The following is a 16,191-nucleotide window of genomic DNA, read 5'->3' as shown; positions in this document are numbered from 1 at the left end:
CATATTTCTAAAGACCTTCCATGAATAATCAATGGCTAGAATAACTCTTTGCTCCACATAATAACTGTTTAAAAACAACAAATATCTTTATATGTCTAATTATTCAATAATTTAATAGCAAAAAAGGTTTTCTTTTTATTGAAAATGTTGCTTATTTTGTCTACATATGATCTTTGAAAAAAGTTATTCTGCACTTTCAGTGAAGATATTGAACTCCAGCAAACTGAGAAATTGTCTTTAATCTCTGTTAGAAGCAGCCAAAAAAGGAGCAAACTCCAATGTTACTTAGCCAAAAATATATTATTGTAGTTTTTCTGAGGCAGTTTGAGTCAAAAAGAGAGAACATCATCATTTATCTCTGCTGTCAAAGCAATCAAAGCCAGAAGGGAGAAAAAGTCAAGAGGACTGTCAACACGCCGGCGGTGGCGTTGAAGCGCCTGACAGCCGGAGCCCATGTGTGAAAACTGACATGCATGTAATATCCTCTGCCTGAATGTGACACAGGAGCCGTTTTCACTGAGTTAGAAACAAAACTGTTCAAAAATGATGCTCTGTGTTTACAAATGTTTAATATCTTTAATGTATTTCATCTCTTCAGCTTACAATGGATTTAGCACAATGTAATTTAAAGTCTAGAAATAAGTAGCACCTCTTTAGCTTGCTGACCTTATTGATACCCAGCAATCCTGCTGCTATTTGCTCTGTGTGCATTAGATAATATAAATACATTCAAAAAACTCAAAGCTTGTTTCAAAATAAATTTTGGTGCAAATAAATAATGAAAATATTGTGATACCCAGCAATCCTGCTGCTGGGTATCAATAAGGCTAAAGGCTAAAGTTCACATTAGCATGCTAACTTTTGCATCTTGCTTCTCAATGTGCATCTAAACTTTAGCCTGTTTAAACTCACAGTTCAGTTCAAGCTGTTGAAACTCAACACATGCTCATGGTTTTAAAATTGTTTTGGAAATTTGTGTGTCAGACTCACAAAATTACAGAAATTAGCTTTTTAAAAATTCTAACATTAGTGTTGGTGTTATCTTCTAAATCATAATTTACTACAATGCCAGACTGATTTTGTCTTTTTGTGATAGAAAATTTCTCTTTAATGTTATTTCTTAATGATCTACGGCTCAGATTAGCGCTGATATAAATTAGTGCTAACATCAATGTTAGCATGCTCAGTCAAATTAGGAAACTTTGGTCCATTTTAAGTGATGGAATATAATTTTTATCATATTAAATTATCATCTTGGGTGAAATAAAACTCAGTCCACATGGAAACACGTTGGATTTTTGGATCATTAAATGTTTGAGGAGGTTTGAATTGGTGCTTTCATCCTAATTTGGACATAAAATGAGGTGGAAATTTGTGTGCATAAAGTCAATTTGCTGGTAGATGTTGAGGAGTTGAAGGAGATAAATGCAAACCCTGAAACAGCTGGAGGAAGGAGCTGCTTCTTGAACGGACTATATCTGCAGCCTGGTTATGAATAATTAGCTAAGTCAAGGACAAGTGGTCGAAAAAGTGCTTCTTCCTACCTGGACTAATCCGAAGGCCCATTATATTAACACCACCAGCCGCCGTTGTAAATTAAGGTGAATTGAAATGCGCTGTCCACTTTGGTGCATGAAAATAGAGAACCTGCTTCAGAGTGAATGCAGCCTCCATTAATCCACCTTTGCTTTCTGTGTTTGGTTTGAGTGTTTAAAGCTGGAATCAGGCTGAATTGATCTGCATATGCTTGAATAAGAGACAGAAACGCCTGCAGCCTCCTGCCAGGCCTTCCTCCCAAAGAGCTTTTATGGTAATATTGAAACAAAATATTCAAGATAATGTCAGGAGAATCTCTGATGTAATGAAAAATTTAATTAAATGTAAATATCCATGTGGAGTTAGGAGTCAACTGCAGCCTCGTTGTTTTTTGTTTTTAGATTTCTTTTAAATGCTTATAAATGTTTGACAAGAAAAGTGGTCAAACATCCAGGCGGTGGGCTAACTGCTAACTGCTAATCATGCATAGTTATGTATCATAAGCTAATGCTAAATTCAATCAGTTAGCCAAACTGATCACAGTCAGACTTATGAAGCACCAGGACAGCAGTCGATGTTAAACTGTTTAGTGTGTAAACAGCAATGCATTCTGGGTACAGAATAAATGTCATTTGCTGCAATGCATCATGGTGGAGATGCACTGTCTCCTGACATTATCTTGTTTTAACAGTCTGCACCCCTTCAAAGTAAAAGCATGAATCTAGACTTGAAGAACTTTTAACCAAAACTGCAGATGTTTGAACTTTGTTCAACTGAAAGTTCAGAAAACATATAAATACGTATAAATGAAATTAGAATTTATATTGTTGAATTAATTCAGGAGACGCCAAGTCTGCTGAATGTTTTCTAAGTTAGCATCTGATGGCCGGCTAGCATTAGCTCTGCTGTTAGCGGATTAGCAGACCGGAGGTCTGTGGTTGTGCTGCATTAATCCAAATACCAGCGCAGGTTTATGTACATTTCTCAGGCAATAAGTATAATATTGCTCTGTGTGCATTAGAGAATATAAATACATTTAAAAAAACTCAAAGCTTGTTTCGAAATAAATTTTGGTGCAAATAAATAATGAAAAAGCCAAATTAAAGCCGTTCAGGCGAATGATGGACAATCCTGAGACATTCAGACAGGCTGCAGCGTTTATCCAAGCTTAAAGAGGGAGTCTGTGTGGTATATTTAATGAAATTACTTTTAAATATATTCACCTTTAATTCTCCACCATCATTAAAACCCTGAACATGTGGGATCTGAGGCAATATGAGAGAGTTAATGTATTTATGGCTCAATTAGCGCTAACTTCTGCGCTGCTTGTTTTAATCATCTGCAATCATGGGGAAAAGCAGCTCATTAAAATAAGATCAGGCACAGACCAAATATGAAATAACGGCTCTGTAACGTCAACAGACTGGATCCGTGTGAGGCCAGCTCTTCACAAGAAGCACAATGGCTCTAATGGATTCAGCTTCCTCCTGCTGGACACAGGAGAGACACGCGCTGTCTGAGAGACGGCTGGAGGACGGAGCGGCAGCTTTGATCCAAAGACACGGCGACGCGTCGCAAACACGCAGCATGCAAAACAAAGCTGCACCACAACATGGATGAGTCTCAGGTTTTCCTTTCACTGCAAACACATCAGAAAATCAAAACCTAAACTGCAGTTTTCTGTCGGCAAGTTGCAGGGAAAGTCGCTTTAAATGCAAATTAATGAACATAATTCATAATAATTGATGCGTTCAGTGTGTTAAACACCTTAATTATCCAGGCTGTGAAGGTTTACAAAGTGACATCCTGATCAATCCTTTGTTTTATATTTTATGTCTCTGGAGACAGAAAGTCTAAGATTCTGCAGCTTTGAAGTTTTTGTTTATTTTTTATCATAACTGAAAACTAATTTGAAAATATTTCAATTAAACATCTCAGTCAAGTTGCATAAAAAGCCATTTTTATTCATCTTTTATGAAACATCGTTTTTATTTCCAACATTCAGCTGATTGCTTATGGATCTACAAGTGTTTGATGTAATCTGACTGCCGAACGTTTCATGGAAAACTGGTGCAGAAGATTTTTACCTCGTTGGATTTTTAACACCAGAGACAGACTGGTGACCTGCCGGGTGACCTCTGACCCCAAACGCTTGCTGGTGACCTCTGACCTGTGCCGCTGCTCACGGAGAATGGATGGAGTTTTAACACAGGACCGGTTCAAATGCATGCCACACTTTTCAGATTTTTGTTTAGTTTTTTTTTTGGATCATTTTGTGTTTGTCACATAAAATCCCAACAACATGTCAGTTTGTGGTTTTATGTGAGAAAATATGATGAGAATCATTTTCTGAAACAAGACACACAAAAAGCTCATAAATTAAAACATAATTGAAAAATCTGGTAGGTTTTTGAAAAACATTTAGCGACAATAGAGAAAAGGATGTTCAGTGAATGTATGAGCTTTTTTACAGAATCAATGGATGAATATTGCATCATTCGAAAGTTACTAACAAATTTTATTACTTTATTTAAATTACTTTTAGTCTCAGAAGGATTTTAAACTATTGTTGCTTTTGTAACTTGTCAGCTGCACCAATTTTTCTTTTTGCACCTTGACAAACATTTTCAGTTATTTATAAGGATCCGACTGAGGACAACCAGCAGGACGGAGCCTGGGCCTCGGCTGATGGAATCTGTCCTCGGAAGCTCAGATTCATTCAAAGGAAGCAGGAGAATTAAAGCACAAAACTCAGACAAAGTGAAGATCATCTCATTTATGAAAGCACCGCAGCAGCAGCAGCAGCAGCAGAAGCAACAGCAGCAGAAGCAACAGCAGCAGAAGCAACAGCAGCACCAGCAGCAGCAGCAGCAGAAGCAACAACAGCAGCAGCACCAGCAGCAGCAGAAGCAACAACAGCAACAGCAACACAGCAGAGGCAACAGCAGAAGCAGCAGCAGCAGCAGCAGCTGCTGCAGCATTTCAAACAGGACAAATAACCGACTTTCACTGCAGACTGATTTCTGCTTCACAGGAAAAAATCCAGCAACGTTCATCCATGCAACATGTTTAATGTCTGAACGTTCACAACTGTCTAAATATTAATACCAGTAGAAAGTCTTCATCGCCACGTTTAAACATTTTGTATCTTAAATCTTTAAGGTGTTGAATTTTCTGCATTTCCACCTGAAAGATCAAAACTTCTACAGTTGATTCATTCGCTGGGGAAAAGCTGCTCCTTTAACTGGATCAGACTGACAGATCCCAGTTAATTGGGAAGGACACCAACAAATGCTCCAGTAAGAACTGGCGTCCCGCAGGTGTGTACTCGGCCTACTGTCTCTCACCGAACTGAACTCACTACTTACTAACTGGGATCAATTGGAATGAATGGAGGCTTGTGTTGAAATAAGACAAGAAATAATATAAGACAAAAAAAAAACAACAACAAAAACTCGATTTTTGAGATCTCAGAAAATCTAGAAAAATTTTAACATTTCTGAGAAAATTTTAGTTTGAACAATTTCAGAGGTTTTTTTTTTTCTTTAAATTTAAAATTTCTCAAAATCAGAAATGTCCAAGTTCTTCCTAGAGAATCTAGCTCCTCAACTGTTGGAGCTCAGAAATTTCTATTTTTATACATTTATATATAGATGTATAACATTTATTGAATTAAACTCAAAATTCTGATTTTTTGGGGGCATAAATTTACTCCTTCTTTCTATGTACAATGGCTCTAATTAGCCATCCTAGTTTTCTGCAATGGAGTGCAAAATATCTGCATAAATATTCGAAAAACAATTTTTTTTCACACCAGAAAAACAAACAAAGTAAAAAGCAAAGCAGTGAGAATCAGTGATGCTATTTTAGTCTGAGTCGTAACTCAGCAGGTCAGAAAAGTGCAATTAGATTATAATTCGGTTATTTTACAAAGGATTAAATAATGAAAGTTCTGCATCAGGACTGTGTGAAGCTGAACATCAGCGACACAAAGCAACTTTTATTCTTTAATGACGGCAGAGAAAGTTTTACATTAGAGGATGCGAGTCGCTAATGCGGCTAAGTGACCACAAGAGAGAGAGTAGAGCCGGCAGATCATTAATTTAAGGAGACATGTCAGGAAAAAACTTTTTAAAGTCATCCGCCGCTGAAACTTCTTAGTGCTCGTCTGCTTGGAGCGTTCTCATTTACTTATTCAGGACCAAGCAGCATTAACACGCAGCCACACTCGGCTGCATGCCTTCACAGTCCACTGCACCGGCGCCGCTGCATTCTCACTTCACTGCAACATTAATCGCATTTGTGATTTTCTGCACTGATTTCTCAAACATGCAGAGACGCAAAGGTGAGGCGGAGGAGAGAGCAAAGATCTCCTCCGTCTTTCAAGTAGGAATCCGGTTTATTCTGCCGTTAAGATGCTGAACGTTTGCAGGGAAGCAGAGGAACGTCTGGAGGAAAACACTTTGGACGACACAAAAGGTGACTCTAAAGATTTGTCACATCGTTTCTTCTTCTGCATGTTGGTGCAATGAAAACATCCATCAGGCCGGCTGGTTCACCAGCGGATCGACAGTTTATTTATATTAATGTCGACCTGTTATAATTACAATCTGACATAAACAACAAGATTTCTTTGTGTCAATAAATAACTTTATATCAGACTGGAAAACCCATCCTGTTTATCATCTACATGCTGCCACCAGCTCAGCTTACAAGTTACAATAAAACTGGGTGAAACACAGCAACCGGTGACCTTTGAACCCATCCAACCGGTGACCTTTGAACCCATCCAACCGGTGACCTTTGAACCCATCCAACCGGTGACCTTTGAACCCATCCAACCGGTGACCTTTGAACCCATCCAACCACTGAACAGAAACACAGAACAGATCAACGTCTGGATGAGTCAAAACTTTCTGTGGCTGAACAGAAACTAAACTGAAGTCATTAGTTTTGGACCTAAAGAGGAACGATCTAGAACTATAGAACTAGAACTATAGATCTAGAGCCACAGATCTAGAACCATATATCTAGAGCTATTGATTTAGAACCATATATCTAGAGCTATTGATCTAGAGTCAACACACATCTTCAGTTATTCTACATCACCTGGTTCTATAGTCCTTCACTGACTTTAAGTTGCTGGTAGTTTATAAATCACTGAACTGATTACAGATTGCAGATCTGTAATCAAAGGATTCTGATCTGCTGCTGTGCATCAACTTTCCAGACCTCAGGTTCTGGTTCTGGTTCTGGTTTGTGGTTCTGGTTCTGTTCTGCATTCAGAACCAGAACCAAACGTGGAGAAGCAGCTTTCAGCTTCTATTTGCCACAAATCTGGAACAAACTTCCAGAAAAACAGTTGAACCTGAGTTCTTCACATCCAGAGTAAAAACCTTTATTTGTGTTATTGTGTTGTGTTAACACTAATAACTGGAAGATTCTTCATTTTAGTCTGAATAACATTTCATTATTATTATTATTATTAAATATTATTATATTTATCAATATTTCTCTTCAATAAGTTATTGGTCGATCTGTTGCTAAGCAAAGAGCTTGATTTCAGGTAAAAACCTTTTAAAGTGTTTTTTGTTTGTAGAATTTCTTCACATTTATTGATAACTTCCAGATTCATCTAAATTCTCGGCTTGTTTAACATTTTGTGTTGCTGGTTTAAAGCCATGGCAGCTGAGGAAGCTCCTGGAAAAGGTCAAACCTGTGAATGTTGTAGATGAAGTGGATGTTGACCTCCATTTTGACAACTTCCTGGTTTCCCTCCCGGCGGCGGTGGGGTCGCCGGGTCGCTCAGTAACGCGTCCAGCTGACCCGCTCCGGTGCCGACAGGGATGAGGGATACTCTGAGCGTCATGCGGCTGCCCTACTTTGAGGTGGTGGAGGAAACGGCGCTCTGCAGAGGAAGAGGAAGCTAATTGTCTGGAGGGGAGCAGAACCGAACCGCCTCTAATTAGGACGCGATTAGGGCCAATTCTCACAGCTGTACGAGTCCATTAACCTTTAATTGTACAGTTCATCACACTGGAGGTTGAAGTGGCTGTGAGACGCTGCACCAGCAGTAAAACATGAATCAGCCTGAGCTGAAACTAAGAAAGAAGAAAAACAAAAGCTCAGGCTGAGATTGAGTTTGACTTATTTTTTGGAATAATTTTTCATGCAGTAAAATTGAAGATTAATTCTAGGAGAAGGTCCAACTGTATATCTATGTTCATGTCAGAGGAAACACGCAGCACTAGCAGCAGCAGCACTGCAGCAGCACTAGCAGCAGCAGCAGCAGCAGCACTAGCAGCAGCAGCACAGCACACTAGCAGCAGCAGCAGCAGCAGCACTAGCAGCAGCAGCAGCAGCAGCAGCAGCACTAGCAGCAGCAGCAGCAGCAGCAGCACTAGCAGCAGCAGCAGCAGCTGCAGCAGCAGCAGCAGCAGCAGCAGCAGCAGCAGCAGCACTAGCAGCAGCAGCAGCAGCACTAGCAGCAGCAGCAGCAGCACTAGCAGCAGCACTAGCAGCAGCAGCAGCAGCAGCTAGCAGCAGCAGCACTAGCAGCAGCAGCAGCAGCTAGCAGCAGCAGCACTAGCAGCAGCACTAGCAGCAGCAGCAGCACTAGCAGCAGCAGCACTAGCAGCAGCAGCAGCAGCAGCACTAGCAGCAGCAGCAGCACTAGCAGCAGCTGCAGCACTAGCAGCAGCTGCAGCAGCAGCAGCAAACCTTCTTCACGTTTGGTGTCAAAACGTTTGTAAAGCAAATATTTTCATTTGTGCTGCTACCGTTCTAACAATGTTTGGACATTTTTTTCTAGAGGTCATCAAAGGTCAATGAACATCAGTTCTTTTATAAACAGTTTGGTGACTGATCTGAAGTTTACAAAATAAGTTTCGATCATAAAACTGAGATGGAAACAGCTGACTAGCCAGTTAGCTCATGTTTTGCTCTCGTCTTACTTTTTGCATTTCAACAGTACAGTTTGAGTAACAGCGCCCTCTGGTGGTCAGAAACTACAACACAGTTTATTTTGGGAGGTTTTGTTCCAGTTCATTCTCAATAGACTTTGTTCCAAGTGAATTTCATCATTAAATTAAATTATTCATGTTCATATGTTAGCATTTAATTTCAAGTGAAATTCACAGAACGAGCATAAACTGATGTTTTGACCTCTGATGAAAAAACTGAGCAAAACTCAGATGACCCAGCTTTCTACTAGCCTGTAAACGCAACATCTACACAAATCTGGGCGATCCCAAAGTGTGAAATGAGTCTCTGAAGAACTTTTGCTCTTCTGATCTGAGCGTAAATGAAGTTTGGCGTGCAGGTGACTTGTGCCGAGGAGAAGGTTGATTTTATTTTTAAGGTTTACAAATCCAGGATTACACACTCACAGACATTTTGAGACTATTTTCACTCCATACCAGTACCGGCCGAGGCCGACCCGAAACTCCTGTTATGTAGATGTGGCTCTCATCAGTCCAGTTTTATCAGCCGAGATTAAAGGAAAGTCATATTAACACTTTGTAACCACAGAGACAAAAGAGGAAACGCGTTCAAAGGAGAAACTTTAACATGAGTTTGAGCAGAAAGTGGGATTAAAAATGGATGTTTGATAATCTGTCTGCACTGCAGAGAGTAGAAATAGAGAGAGCAGCTCTGCAGACGCTCCATGCACCTGAAACACGGTTACAGTCATAAAAAGGTGGCTTCACTCTCAGTAAGATCCGTTAAATAATTCATACGTCAGAAATGATGCAACTGCAGCTCCAAAAAACTAAATAAAGTCTAAAGACTAAAACATCTCAGCTTAAGGATCAGAAAACACCATGAACACAATCTACTGCATTCCTGTGGAAAAATCCTTTAAAGGTTTGCAGGCATTTGACTCTGCAACGCTCTCTATAGATCTCACTGTAGAATTTATGATGATCTGGATGAGCTGCAGAATTTGACTAGGCCATTGCATCACCTCGACTGTTTTGTTTTCTAGTGGTTTATTTGCAGATTTCTTGTTCGGGATCCTTGTCATGCTGATGATCCAGTTTGTGTTGAGCTTCAGCTTTCAGACTGAGACACTTTGATCCCTGTTGAGCAGATTTAACTGTTTAACCTGCAGTCTGAGCGCGACGCTCAGGAAGAGCAGCAGATGTCAGGGAGAGCCGTCAGCTTCTCCTTCACAAAACCACAAAACCATAAAAACAGCTCATATATTGGTGGCTCCACCAGAACGCAAGTAAAACCTCCAAGAACTACAACAGGAATCAAACTCTGTTCATTCCTTTATAACTTACAGAAAAAAAGCCAAAGATCAATAGCTCCACCTTTACAGTGACTCACATTAAGGTGGAGCAACAGAACCATGAGATCAAAACGTCACTCTGCAGAAATGAAAGTAAAAGTTGGTCAAAGCCTGAGCTGCTGTGGACAAAAACGTTTCTCCTCCAAACTGAGTTCAGGATTTTCTTCTCATCAACAGATTGATTCTGGTGAGTTCAGGAGAAAACTGATTTACTGGTTTTCTACCAACACAGTAAATTATTAAAGACTTTTATTAGAAGGGAAGCAGATGATAGTTTTCTATTGTTATAGTTCCATCGAGCAAAAGGGCAACAAACAGCAACAGAATGAAGTTAATTATTAACTATATTTATTGTTACACACATAATCATCAATCAATCAATCAATCAATCAATCAATCAATCAATTTTTATTTGTATAGCACATTTCAGCAGCAAGGCATTTCAAAGTGCTTCACATCAGAAGAGTGTTTCCCCGTTAACTTTAACTATTCGTTGTCAACCTGATGATGTTCAGCCTGTATTTAACCACAAACCTGCATAAACCACTAATGTTCACTGCAAACCTGCAATGCAAAATGATCACATGCAATTCAGCCTGGAGATCACACCAAGCAGGATCAGGTCTCAGATATTTTAGATCAACAGCGACATGAAATGCCAGGAAGGGACCCAAAGACAAACGGAGGACAAACTTGTTACACCGGCTTCACTAAAACTAGAAACAATCTGAACTGAGCCGACTAACAAAATAGAAAATCAAACTCTAAAAGGACAGCAGGAAGCTGTGATAAAACTTTCCAAGCTCAGAGCAGCGTTAGCCCTCCCCACTCAGCTCCTTCAGACTAGCCAGCAATTAGCAAACAGCTGGTGGATCTGCTGACTTCGTTAAGTCATAATTGATAAATGTTATTATATTTTAATGCAAAGTTACATAAAAACTTGCATTAAAAGTGTTGTCTGAATAAAAGTCATTTAATGAATGACACTTCATGACAACAATCAAACCTTCATGAAAACTCCTTCCTGTTCCTGACAGCATCATGTCAGTTTTATGCACAAACCTTCAGATAAAGTTTAATCATGATTGTGATAAAAGTCCCAACATGAATCTAAAACACTAAATTCTGCCCCTTAATCAACTTGTTGAACTGAAGTTTCCCTGATCTGTCCTCAGAGTTCAGAAAATGTCTTCTGGCAGCAACCTGCAGTCTAAAGATCAGTTTCTCTGCTCCATCTGTCTGGATGTGTTCACTGATCCAGTCAGCACACCATGTGGACACTTTCTGCAAAACCTGCATCACTCAGCTCTGGGATACAGATGGTCCCTACAAGTGTCCTCTGTGCAATGAGTGTTTCGCCTCCAGGCCTCAGCTGAGAGTCAACACTTTAGTCAAAGAGATGGTTGATCTTTCAGAGTGAAGCTCAGCAGGGCCAGCAGCAGCTCAGAGCAACAAGCTGCCAAACCAGGAGAAGTTCCCTGTGACGTCTGCACTGGACCAAACTGAAGGCCCTGAAGTCCTGCATGGTGTGTCTGCTCTCCTACTGCCAGACTCACCTGGAGCCTCACCTGACCGCTCCACGTCTCAAGAAACATCAGCTGATGGAGCCGGTGGAGAACCTGGAGGACAGGATGTGTCTGCAGCACGATAAACCTCTGGAGCTGTTCTGCAGGACCGACCAGACATGCGTCTGCTCACTCTGTGTTTCAGACCACAAGAACCACGAGTTTGTTCCTCTGAGAGAAGAATCTGAAGGAAAGAAGGCAGAGCTGAGGAAGACGGAGGCTGAAGTTCAGGAGATGATCCAGGAGAGACGACTGAAGATCCAGGAGATCAGAGAGTCGGTGAAGATCAGTAGAGATGCTGCAGACAGAGAGAAAGCTGGAGGTGTTCAGGTCTTCACGGCTCTGATGGAGTCTGCTGAAGACGCCTGAAGGAGCTCCTCAAGGAGATCCAAGAAACAGGAAGCTGCAGAGAAACAGGCTGAAGGCTTCATCACAGACCTGGAACAGGAGATCTCTGAGCTGGAGAAGAGGAGCTCTGAGGTGAAGCAGCTCTCACAGGATGAAGATCACCTCCACCTCCTGCAGAGATTCTCCTCCCTGAAAGATGCTCCACCCATCAGGACAAAGGTCAGAGTTCATCCACCATCATATGAGGGGACAGTGGTGAGAGCTGTGGCTCAGCTGCAGGAGGAGATGAAGATGATGATGGAGAAGTTGATGGAGGCTGATGAAGAGGATCCAGCAGTTTGCTGTTGATGTGACTCTGGATCCTGATTCGGCTCATCCTAAACTCATCCTGTCTGATGATGGAAAACAGGTGAAAGATGGAGAAGAATGGAAGAAACTTCCAGACAATCCAGAGAGATTTGATCCCTGTGTTATGTTTTAGGACAGCAGAGTTTCTCTTCAGGCAGATTTTACTTTGAGGTTCAGGTTAAAGGAAAGACTAAATGGACTTTAGGAGTGGCCAGAGAATCCATCAACAGGAAGGGAAAAATCACACTGAGTCCTCAGAACGGTTTCTGGATTTGGTTGAGAAATGGAAATGAGTATGAAGCTAAAGCTGACTCTCCAGTCCGTCTCCGTCTCCATCCTGGTCCTCAGAAGGTGGGGTGTTTGTGGATTATGAGGAGGGTCTGGTCTCCTTCTATGATGCAGATGCTGCAGCTCTGATCTACTCCTTTACTGGCTGCTGCTTCACTCAGAAACTATACCCATACTTCAGTCCCTGTTTTAATGATGGAGGTAAAAACTCTGCTCCTCTGATCATCTGTCCTGTTAATCAGGCTGATCGTTGATCTGATGAAGATGATGAAGATGAATCTGACTGACTCTGCAGGTGAAGTCCTGCAGAATCTCCTTGTTGCTCCATATTTCAGCAATAAGTTGATTCAAAGTACTTTAGATAATTAAAAAACAAAAAGTTATTGGAATTTTACATTTTTGTTCCTCATCAAAATGCTGATTAATGTTTAACTTGCAGATTCTTCACCTGGGTGAAGTTTCCCCCACCTTCTTCAAATCAGACAAAATGGGAGTCAATCAACTCGACTGTTTGTGCAGCAAAATGTTTTGTTTGTGTCGCTATCATTGTAAAGATATATATTTTTTTAAATTGCTAGAGGTCATCAGAGGTCAATAAACATCAGTTCACGCTGGATCTGTGAATTTCATTTGACATTTAGTGCTAACTTATGAACATGAATAATTTAATTTTAATGTTGATAAAATTCACTTGGAGCTCGGTCTGATTCAGAATGAACTGGCACATCTTCTAAAATAAACTGTCTTCTCGTCTCTGACCACCAGAGGGCGCTATTAGACAAACTGTCCTGTTGAAAAACAAAAAGTAAGACGAGAGCAAAACGTGCTCCTTATCTAGCCAGCAGTTTCCATCTCACTTTCATGATCAACAGCCATCAACACTTTTTTTAACGACTTTAAGTCACTGCACAAACGTTTTGTATAAATTGTTTAAAATTGTTCATGTTTTTTTTTCGCTTTAAATGGAGAAAATCGCACAAAAAAGATTTCACTCTGAAATCTAGAACATTTTTGGACAAACGTCACAGTCTTCATGAGGCTGTCGAAGAAAAACTGAAACTTCAGTCAGAGGCTTCTTCATATTCACTGCAACGCAGACTGCTACAGGAACTCTTTCTACCCACAACCATCACTGTCTACAATAACTGAAGAATCTTTAATTAACATCAGATATAAATAATCCAAAAAAATAACTAACTATGACCTTTAGAGAGGTCAAAAACAAAACAACTTAAAAACAAACAGAAAAACTGTCAACAATAAAAGTTAAACTGCAATTATTTGCTTACATTTCTTTACATAAAACTGAATCATGTGACCGGACAAGCGTTGGTTTTCAAAGCTGTGATTGGGCAACTGCTGTAGCGCTAAGCTAACAGATTTAGCATTATAACTTGCAGCAAAAGCAGAGTTTGTGAAATTACTTTAAATTGGTTGGATCACTAAAAGATTTGACTAATTACTGAACACAAGGAACTCACTGACAGGAAGCTGCGCAGTCGGCTGCTAAACACATGGATGAAAAACAAACTTTCATTTATTTCACAACTCGAATGATTTAGTGCCGGAGCTGCAAAAGGGCCCAGGCCTCTTCAGGAGAGCAGCAGCCTGCAGTTTGTAACCAGGTGCAGCTGATGGACCCTAAATTACTGCAAAAGGTGGATTTTAATTGAAGTGGGTTGTCATGGCAACATTTAACAAGTCTTAGCAACTTTCTGCTGAAAAGTTTGATTTCCTCAAATGAAATGTTTGATTGTCTGCTGTGCGTCTAAAGAGTTTATGTACTTTGTAAATAAAGGATTTCTGGGTGTAAACTTCATCAGTGTGGCTTTTATTTTGATAACATATAATTAGAGCTAGAAATGTCTTGTGTGTCTTTGTGCACTTAAGATTACGTCTTAATGATTTAAACAAGGAGAAATGCAATAAAACAAAAAGTGAAATTTGAAGCTAACAGAAAAAACAAACTGAGAGATGATCCAACCTAAAGGCAACATTAAATCAACATAAACTGGAAGTTTTTAAGCCATTAATCAAATATATCATTAATTTTCTGTAGTAAGCACAATGATGCTAATTATTTTATGCACATCCATCCGTTCTTGGATCAGCAGGATGAGACCTGCAGCTCTCCGGTTTCACCTGTTCAGTGACGGCTCAGGTTTTTATTTCTCCAGGTTTTTGCTGCATCCTGTTGCATCGGGCAGCTGCAGCTCGGTCAGCTCTGATCATTAACTGTTTGTCATTTAGTTTAACTGGTCCCAGTCCTGCAGGTTCACAGAGCACCAGCAGCGTCATTATGGCCGCCGAGGGAAACCGAGCTCAGCTCTAAATTAGAACGGTAAAAAGAAATATTTGGACTGGACTTTAGCAGAAGTCGTGGCCCAAACACGTCCAAACCACCAGAACCTCAGCTGAAAATAACCAGGTTCACAGATCCGGTAAAGAATTTGTACTTCTGATGAACCAAATGTTTCATTTTGTAGAGGTGGACCAGTCTGGGATCCCAGTTTATCCAGCCTGGAACCAGCAGCAGAAATACAGCCGATGAATATAATACCAGCTGGTAGAGAAGTTACATTTATTTTAATCACATTGCTGCAAGACTCAAACACAACTTTATAGATTAAAATTTCTTGATTTTAGGTTATTTCTACTAATGGATACTAGAGTAGTATCCATTAGTAGAAAAAGGAAATCCATTATCTGACACCAAGTTCACTTTGATTTATTTATCAGGAGAATATTAACACGATCATCTCACAACATGTCCAGGATTTAAACACAACTCTGAAAATCCTGCAACTTTCTGCTGGAAGATCAGAACCACTGTGGCATTCAGGGTCCGGATCAGAACCACCGTGGCGTTCAGGATCCAGATCAGAACCACTGTGGCGTTCAGGGTCCAGATCAGAACCACCGTGGCGTTCAGGGTCCAGATCAGAACCACCGTGGCGTTCAGGGTCCAGATCAGAACCACTGTGGCGTTCAGGATCCAGATCAGAACCACTGTGGCGTTCAGGATCCAGATCAGAACCACTGTGGCGTTCAGGGTCCAGATCAGAACCACTGTGGCGTTGAGGGTCCGGATCAGAACCACCGTGGCGTTCAGGGTCCAGACGAGTCCAGATTCCACTTTGCAGTTAATTATTTACACATGACTTCTGTACTGCAGCAAAGATCTGACTTGGCTATGAATCGACCTATAACTAATTGCTAAAGGCAATCATTAACAAAACTAATAATTTAGATAACTATTACAAAGTCAGAGCAACATTTGATTAACAATAAACAGTTCAGTGTCAGTTACTGTCTATAAATACCAACAGGCTCAAACGGTGCAAAACCCCCTGAAATGGACAATGAAGCAGGACTTTAATTAGTTACCCAAAGCTCTTTCATCTCCGCCCAGACATAACTTTATGAGACTTTTAGTAATTTTAATGAACCTTGGAGAAGTTCTGAGAACCAGTCAGAATATTCTGCTCTGATCCTGGAAACAATGGCAGCTGTTAGCAGCTGTTAGCAGCAGTTAGCAGCTGTTAGCAGCAGTTAGTAGCTGTTAGCAGCAGTTAGCAGCTGTTAGCAGCAGTTAGCAGCTGTTAGCAGCTGTTAGCAGCAGTTAGCAGCTGTTAGCAGCAGTTAGCAGTTAGCAGCTGTTAGCAGCAGTTAGTAGCTGTTAGCAGCAGTTAGCAGTTAGCAGCTGTTAGCAGCAGTTAGCAGCTTCTAACAGCTGTTAGCAGCTGTCAGCAGCAGTTAGCAGTAGCACTGTGTCTGCGCGGCTAGCATGTTGCATCTGCACATCGGCTG

General features: G+C 40.6%; 1 pseudogene; it reads left to right on the top strand.

Annotated features, from left to right (window-relative positions):
• Positions 1-11,017: 11,017 nt before the first annotated feature.
• On the top strand, positions 11,018-13,312 carry LOC129356069 (nuclear factor 7, brain-like; annotated as a pseudogene).
• The last annotated feature ends 2,879 nt before the right edge of the window (positions 13,313-16,191 follow it).

Source organism: Poeciliopsis prolifica, unplaced genomic scaffold, assembly GCF_027474105.1.
Source record: "Poeciliopsis prolifica strain line A6 unplaced genomic scaffold, Auburn_PproV2 SCAFFOLD155, whole genome shotgun sequence".
Lineage (NCBI taxonomy): Eukaryota > Metazoa > Chordata > Actinopteri > Cyprinodontiformes > Poeciliidae > Poeciliopsis > Poeciliopsis prolifica.
This window is presented reverse-complemented; position numbering and strand designations above follow the sequence as displayed.